General features: G+C 35.8%; 1 pseudogene; it reads left to right on the top strand.

The window, feature by feature from the left end:
• The first annotated feature begins 6,039 nt into the window (after window positions 1-6,039).
• On the top strand, window positions 6,040-7,966 carry LOC101302818 (annotated as a pseudogene).
• Window positions 7,967-9,213: the final 1,247 nt, after the last annotated feature.

The raw sequence follows: 9,213 nt of genomic DNA, 5'->3' as shown, positions 1-9,213 counted from the left end.
GAGAGAGAGAGAGACCAAAATCTGAAAGTTTCAACAAATACTGAAGACACTACCTTAGACAAGTTTGATCTAAATTTTAGTTCCCTTATGTCTTCGTTCCTACTATAAGCATATGCACCATAGTCAGTCCTAACATGATTTTCCTTACGACTAAGTCACAGCAGTAGCTAGACTTCTATGTATGGGCTTATTCCAGAGAGAACACAAATCAGAAGTATTGATAATAACATGTAAAAGTTCAAGACATGTCAAAGATCCATGACAGAAATAAGAGTGTAAAGGATCCCAAATCCATTATTTTATAACAATGAGCTGCAAATCTAAGAAATTTTCAGGAAACAGGTAGTAAGAAAGAAAAATTCACTAACAATTGATCTTTCAATAATTTCATGTGAAAAATCCCAGAATAAAAATAGACAAGCAAAGCTACAATGTCCCAAAATTTCAAGTCGTTTGGAGTTCAAATGCATAGTCAAATAGAGATCCAAAGTGACTGAAAATGCAGTTTCTGTAGAAAATTCTGAAACACTGTAAGCTTCAAAATAACACAAGTTTCTCATATCAACTTTGTTTTGCTTGAAACCAAGTTTAAAATGATCATTGAAGAGTCTACTTTTCACTATTAAAAACTGAGACTGAAAGAAGAAGTTTAAGTTTTTTGAAAATCTTGGAAAAGCCCACTGGTTCAGCTTGGTGGTGTCTTTGAGACATACTATCAAACATGTGGTGTGCAATATGTGATCCTTGCTCTATTTCTGTTCTAATCATTTTAAAGAATCTACCAATACTAGCTCATAGTCAAAAGTGCATCCTAACAACAATCTTGAACACATATACATATAAATCTTATTAGGGGAAGAAACGCATTACCAAAAGAAAGTAAGTTCCGATGTTGTTACAAAATAGGAGGGAAGCTCAATGATTCGTAGGCCCAAAATCCTCTGAGTGATCTATCAAAGTAGAACTCATGGATTTAAAACAGTGATTCGTAGTAGCTATGAACTCTTAATTTTCAGATTTTCACACAAAAAATTCATACAACTCCATGATCTCAAAACTCACCCATTTTAGATAAAACTTGATTCTGTTGAAGGAGAATGAAACCCTCTATAGTATAATGTGAGCTTTATACCCAGTTGAGGAGTTCAAGAACCAGACAAGTCCTTGAATCCAACTGGTTTAATACTGAAATAGAAACAGCAAAATGCCAACTTCACAGCTCAATAACTACCTTAATACTCAGTCAAATTAAGCAAATAATATGTCGATTAATAAGTACTTGAAGTACCCATCGAGTCTGAGCAATCAACTATGGGTTTAAGAACCAGTAAGGCAATCCAATTCTACTAATAACAAAAATTACGACCCCAACAATAAAGAAGCCAATTCTAATGATACTAGAATGAATAACTTAACAACAAAACAATCGCTCAGCAGGTAAATTGACACAGTGAACAAAGAATATCAAAATGAGTATCAAGCATAACACCAGACAATGAAATTTTCAAAAGTTCTACTCACCTTCTCCCAAGGCAAGCCTTCAACTTCTCTCCCTCTCTTCCAAATCGCCAGAGCTCCAATTGCTCCCTCCTCCTAAAAGCTAATTCTCCATTACTTTACCTCATCTTCAATTGTCCTCCACCTTCAAAACCTCCCACATATCCCCACAATTAGAACCCCCAAAATTGCAAATCCCCAAAAGAAATATAGGCTTTAGAGATTGAAGAGTAAGGGATTACATTATCAACCTCCATTGTGTCACACCCCAACTCGAGGAAATGTCTAACCTCGAATTAAGCCGTGAATCGCATTTTAATTACAGACAATTTAATATCCATAATTAATTAAAATGAGATATATATCGTAACTTATTTTTTTTTTTAAACATTTTATTAATAACTCACACACCCTACATATGTCAGTGAGGTTTGAACCCAAATGAGATATATATCGTAACATGACATAAGAGACAACAACCTACATTTTAATTACAGACAATTTAACCCTAAAATGAGATATATATCGTAACATGACATAAGAGACAACAACCTTTGCATCTTTATTTAGATTACAAGCCTTATAAGAAGGCACTTAAAACACACATGCTTAATTACAGACAATTTAATATCCATAATTAAAATGAGATAAATATCATAACATGATGTAAGAAACAACAACCTTTGCATCTTTATTTAGATTACAAGTCTTATAAGAAGACACTTAAAACATACATGCTTAAAGTGTTTACAAACAAATTATAATAGCGTTTCTTTTCAAAACATCCATTCTTTATTCAAGCCTTATTTTACAAAACAAAAACATGAAAGCTTTAATTTACAATATAACACTTTTCCTACGCTTTAAGAACCACACCTGCAAGGGGTTTGATGAGGGGTGAGCAACACTTAGCAGGGCTAGTTAATATACTAATAAAACATGACATTAAATACGAGTCAAAACAAACAAACATAGCATATCGAGAATGCATGGATGCAATATGAACTCAACTCTTATCCCACACCTCACTTCACCCTCAAATATAATTTCTCTATCTGTTAGTTGTCTTGTTATACTTATGGTCCCGATCTGCAACCCGATAAGATCGTTTTATCAATGTCCGCCATCAAAAAGGCATACTTTCCCTACATTTGTGCACGTGTGGCATGTGGGCTAATCATAGATCCCGAGGACAACCTATGAGGAAACTCAACTACACAAATGGTTTCCTAATAACAAAGTCTCATATACTCTCAAACACTCATTCTCCGTTTTACTTCCAACCTTACTCTTTCCCATGACAACATGTAATCACAATTTAAAAAATAAAAATAACAAATACATGCTTTCAATTATAAACATGTTATAATCGATTCAATATCATCCAACATTTTATTCAATTCATATCAAATAACTCAATGCCAAACGAATCAATATCAATCAACCTAATACCAAATAATCCAATATCACAAATACATTCAATATCAAACAAACCATATAATAGCATAAATAACAACAACACAAACACCCCATCAAACCCTACCTCGATTTGCACAGCACAAAGTCAAGCTCAAACTTCACTTCTCACACTTGTGGATTGCCAAGATCGTCTCTGGAACCTTACCCAAAAGGTAAAGTACAAACAAAGAATGGTGAGCTAAAGTTAGTAACTATGTTATAAGTAATATACAAAAATAAGAAAACTATTACTTTACTATGAAACAGAAGTTAAATAACACTTAGAAGCTATTTAAAGAGCTACTGAAAAGTAACTAAATCAGCTGCTACAGAAACTAATTTAAAACTAAGTTTCTATTTCAGCTGTGTTAAAAATAGTGTGCAAGATGCTGTCTTTGGCTTCACTTTCCACTCACCCAAATCCCACAAAAGTTTCTGAACCAAAACCTATTTGAAAGATGGGATTACAAGCTTCAAGTACATAGTTTATGAGGGTTTTCGCTGATAAGGGTTTTATAAATTTGTAGAGTTTAAAGTTTAACTCTAATGGTTTAAATTATTTTTACTAGAACTCGAATGCAATTGCATGATTAAAATTATTCTCTTTTCTTCAATCATCAATGAGCTTCCATGAAAGCATATGGAAAGGAGAAAGATCATGTCAAAACCCTAATTTATTTAATTTATTTTATTTTTTTTGAGTTAACGGCAAGTTACTGGGGTTTAGACTAAAATCTTAAAAAATGATGATAAAATGACATGTAATTGGTTTGAACCGTTAGATGATATGAAACATCTAGATTTAATGAAATTTACTAACTTTACGTCTTTCTCACTTTAGAGGGCCGGATCCATCATTGTTGCAAAATTTCACAAATCTCATTGTCGAAATGGTACAAGACGCCTAATCGTTGAATGTCATCAATCAAGCTTAGTTTTTGTGAATTGTCCTTAACATTATCCATAAGCATACTCTTGACTTCTTCCTTCAGTTGTTGAACCTGTTAGCTCAAGAATAATATCCACTTCCTGCATGCACGTACAAGCATATTGAAGAACAGATGAGTTGTGTGATCACATCAAATTTGCACCATATGATATTAAGTTCATAATAATTCACACAAGTAATTAGTAATGCGGATGAAGCTGCTAGCTGGTAGTTAATTAACTAGAAAATTTCTTGTTTATCTTACCATGGAATCATATGACAGAAAATGTTCTCGATCCCCATATGCTAGGCTTGAAGTTAACTGAACGACGTCGCATGACATTAGCAGTGACATTTGGGGTTAGGGCTTGAGATGCTGCTGAAGGAAGTTGGAAAGACATTGTATAGATTCCTAGTTTCAAATCAAGCTATATGATGTACTAGATGTTGATCAGGTGCGGACGTCCGCACCGAAGGTTTCGGTGTGGATTTCCATTTTTGCACCACTTTTCGATCGAATTTCCTCATCTCCACCATCTAGTATCTAGATAATATTATGTAGATCATCTCTGCAAAATTTCAGCAAATTTGGTGATCATTAAGGCCCTCAAACTCGAGTTTTTATGGTATGAACACAACCGGACAGAATTCAGTCTATCTATTTGTTTTTCGATTTTGAGGGCCTTAACGATCACCAAATTGGCTGAAATTTTGCAGAGATGATCTACACAATATTATCTAGATACTAGATGGTGGAGATGAGGAAATTCGATCGAAAAATGGTGTAAAAATGGAAATCCGCACCAAAGCACCTGATCAGCTGTGTGTGTGTGTGTATATATATATATAGTAGAAACAACGTGTAGTGAAGGAAACTAATAGCAATTATCTTTTAGTTAATTTCTTTGCTTCTTTCCTTTTAGCAATAATTAAGATTTTCATAGGTGAGGCAAATGTAGAGAGCTTTGGCCATGGGGAGAAAACTTTGCGTCCCTAAGACATCTACATCATGTGTGTTGAGGAGTGAGCGCAACAAATTATTATTGGCTTGCGATTTGCAAAATGCAATTGAGAGGAAGACCAGCAGCTAGCCCGTGCATAATAATGCAGCAATTACCGGCATGGAATTTGAAGTTGATGCATATTGTCCATCACGAACTCTTCGCAAGTTGAAAGTGATGATTTGAGTTATGAGGGACACCTCTTAGATGAAATTAAACTTTTAGCCAAGTCTTTTGAGTTTGTAATTGGCGGTTTGTGAATCAGGAAGGCAAATTAATAATGTTACTCATCATTTCCTTTGTTTAGAGTCGGGGTCTTGTTGGTTTTTTTCAGTGTCACAGCATGGACACCCGATATGTATAAAGCCTAGTGGGCAAAATTTATCCATATAAGTCTTTTTTTTCTGTCTCATTTATTTTACATCATTATGAATTTATGAATGAAATTCTCATTTGATCAAAAAGGAATGAAAAATCTAGATTGTCATAACAACAAGTTCACTTGTTGGGTTATTGTTAACCTGGGTTATACTTTGGTATGATCGGGGTCACCTTTATATTTTGGTATGATCAGGTTCACTTTGGGTCGCTACAACTAGACAGTAGTTTCCACCGTTTGTTTTCGAGTCTAGGTTGTCACACGACATTTACTGTTTATTGAATTACAGGTACATATTACTGCTTCTTTCTTTCAAAAAAAAAAATTGTATTATAATTAAATAGTAATGAAACAAACAATATGACATAATAAAATTAAATTTTTATCTCGAAAATTCTTCTACGCGCGCATCAAGGTGCAAGTAATATGCAATAAACCGAGAAACTAATATGCAATATTTACATTGATCTATGTCGCATTGCTGCTTATACTCTCAGATTAGTCGTAAGATCATAATAACGTAATATAGACTCTCAATTAGTCACACTAACAATAGGATTCAGAATTTTAGAAGGAATCTTATACCTTTACTTTTAAGGAAAGTCTCTCAAGAGTCCTAGATGAAACCTAGATACACTAGAATAATTTACCAAAACAGACAAGGAATTAGTTTTGAGCTGTAACCCTAACCTATTTAAAAGAATGTTGCATTCTTCAAACTTCCATTGATATTTTATCAAGCTTCAAAATTGAAATCACCTCCTTCAAACTTAATGATGACGAATTCTGGTACTTCTTCCTCTCTGGTTCATCTTGACATAGGAGGAAAAAAGTTTTGCACCACTCTTGGTACCTTAACTCAACGAGAGCCTGATTAAAAGTTTGCTGCAATGTTCAACAGACGCCATGTCCTGACCCTGAAAGCGGATGCGTTTTCATTGATAGGGACAACGGTGTTATTCCTGCATTAGAAAGTTCCAAGTTACTTGGAGCTTCTGAGGGAGGCAGACTTCTATCAACTAATTAACCGGGCTTAAAGTTGGAATACAAGCTGTTCAAGATGATGATAAGAGTTTGGGTGCAGAACTGAATCGTATCGACATAATCAAGTGCAAACAGTCCAACGGGAGAATCAGGTTTCGCGGTGTTAATCTTTCTGGCCTTGATCTTTCTAAATTGGACTTGTCATACATAGACTTCAGCCATGCTTGTCTAAAAAGTGTTTGTTTCACAGACTGTAATATGACAGGTGCCATGTTTAACTACGCAAATGTTGATTGAGCCATCTTTGACAATGCAACCCTAGGAAGTTCTGAATTTTTTGGGGCAAATCTCCGGTATGCTTCATTTGTTGGCGCTAACCTATACTCCGGGAACCTAATCGGTGCATGTTTGATTCATTGTAGCTTTTATAAAGGAAACTTGAATTCTATAGATCTGCATGATGTTGATCTAACAGATGCTAGTTTTGAGGCCGCTACTCTGTATATGGCGAACTTGAGGAATGTCGAAATGAGCAATTCTAATTTTAAGGACGCAGATCTTGTAGGAGCTGATTTAGAATATGGGGCTGTTGTCCACTTGAAGCGCCAGGGTGCAAAGCTAGATCGAAGGCATTTCTTTTAGTTTCTATCGTTTTAATATAAAAGATTGGTGTTCGATCTGTTAGAAGATAATTAAGGTCATGCTTATGACTTAATTATTGTGACTTAATTATCTATAATCTCCTCCAGATAGTGGCTTCCAGCTGTCAAGCTTGTTGTGGCTCCTCCGTTCGACTAGGTAAATAGCATGTTGGCTGACCTCGGTCTTGATCACCAAAAGATAGACGTTTACGTCAATAACTGCATCTTGTATTACAAAGACAACAAGGATGAAGTTGAGTGCCCACACTGCTACGAGCCAAGGTATGAAGCTTCCACTTCATCTAAACAAAAAAACCGGCCCATTCCTAGGAAGGTTCTTCGTTACTTCCCGTTGGGTCCTCGTCTACAGCGTCTGTACATGTCTTCACATAAGGCCAAGCATATGAGATGGCACCAGGCAAGGCACCAGGGAGAGCATAGGATAGATCCGGATAATCTCACACACCCTGCAGACGGGGAGGCTTGGAAGCACTTTGACCGTTTTTTTCTTCAATTTGCTGGAGACTGTTGAAATGTCAGACTCGGACTTGCAACAGACGGATTCAATCCTACTGGAAACATGAATTTGTCTTACAGCATTTGGCCTGTGATAGTATTTCCGAACAATCTACCTCCCAACATGTGTATGAGGAAGGAGTACAATTTTCTTACGCTTATGATTCCTGGGCCGTATTCTCTAGGAAAGTGCTTGGATGTGTACTTGAGACCATTAATTGACGAGCTGCAGGAGTTATGAGAAAATGGACTCCCTACTTTTGACAAGCATGGTCAAACTTCATTCATGATAAAAGAAGCTGTTATTTGGACCATCAGTGATTTTCCAGCTTACGGGATGTTGTCTGGCCAACAAACTAAGGGGTACAAGGCTTGCCCGGTATGTTTAGATGACGTCAATTCTAGTCGCCACGCCGACAATACTTGTTTCTTGGGATCTCGTAGACATCTTGACGAGGATCACGAGTGGCGGTGGGAAGCTGAGGCATTTGATGAGACTGAGGAGCATAATCTGAAACCCCCAGGGAGGTCTGGTGAGTGGATTTTGGAGAGGCTTAACTAGCACTGGTTCAGATATTTGAGCTCCAGTAAAGAAGTAATGGACTTGAATCCTCCCATGCCTGATGAGTTTAAGTATTGATGTCTACGAATTCGTATTAACATCCTCTACGACCTCCTTCAAGAAATTTTCCCAAAATAATTTTTCTATTAAAAGTCAACTCTAGGGTCCTTAAGTAGTAAATGCTTACTCAAAACGGTAAAAGACCAAAATAATACCAAAGTAAATAACCGTAATTTAATTTAAGAACCGGGATATGACAATTCTCCCCTCCTTATAAAAATTTTGTCCTCGAAATTTCAAATCATGCAAAGGGGTAGAGGTTACTTCTTTTCACCAATGAAAAAAAATAAGTGGCCCAGAAAAAGTTAAACTGCCTAAACACTCGTGTGCTATAGCAAGGGGTTTTGACTTAAATCGCTCGATCATGAGTAAACTGATGTAAACCGCGAGCTTTTGATGCAATATTGATTCAAAAGATGTTAGGAAGTGTCTATAAGCATAAACAAATGAAAAAAAATAAGTGGCCCAGAAAAAGTTAAACTGTCTAAAAACCTGTGTGCTATAGCAAGGGATTTTGACTCAAATCGCTCGATCGCGAGTAAACTGATGAAAAATACGAGCTTTTGATGTTATATTGATTCAAAAGATGTTAGGAGGTGTCTATAAGCATAAACAAATAAAAAAATAAGTCGCCCAGAAAAAGTTAAACTGCCTAAAAACTCGTGTGCTATAGTAAGGAGTTTTGACTCAAATCGCTCGATCGCAAGTAAACTGATATAAACCGCGAGCTTTTGATGCTATATTGATTCAAAAGATGTAGGAGGTGTCTATAAGCATAAACAAATTTAAAAAAATAAGTAGCCCAGAAAAAGTTAAACTGCCTAAAACTCATGTGTTATAGCAAGGGGTTTTGACTCAAATCGCTCGATCGCGAGTAAACTTATATAAACCTCAAAGTTTTGATGCTAGATTGATTCAAAATATGTTAGGAGGTGTCCTTAGGCATAAACAAATAAAAAAAATAAGTGGCCCAGAAAAAGTTAAACTGCCTAAAAACTCATGTGCTATAACAAGGCTTTTGACTCAAATTGCTCGATCGCGAGTAAACTGATATAAACCGCAAAGTTTTGATGCTAGATTGATTCAAAATATGTTAGGAGGTGTCTATAAGCATAAACAATTGAAAAAAATAAATGGCCCAGAAAAATTAAACTGCCTAAAAACTCGTGTGCTATAGCAAGAGTTTT

The sequence above is a fragment of the Fragaria vesca genome, linkage group LG3, assembly GCF_000184155.1.
Source record: "Fragaria vesca subsp. vesca linkage group LG3, FraVesHawaii_1.0, whole genome shotgun sequence".
Lineage (NCBI taxonomy): Eukaryota > Viridiplantae > Streptophyta > Magnoliopsida > Rosales > Rosaceae > Fragaria > Fragaria vesca.
This window is presented reverse-complemented; position numbering and strand designations above follow the sequence as displayed.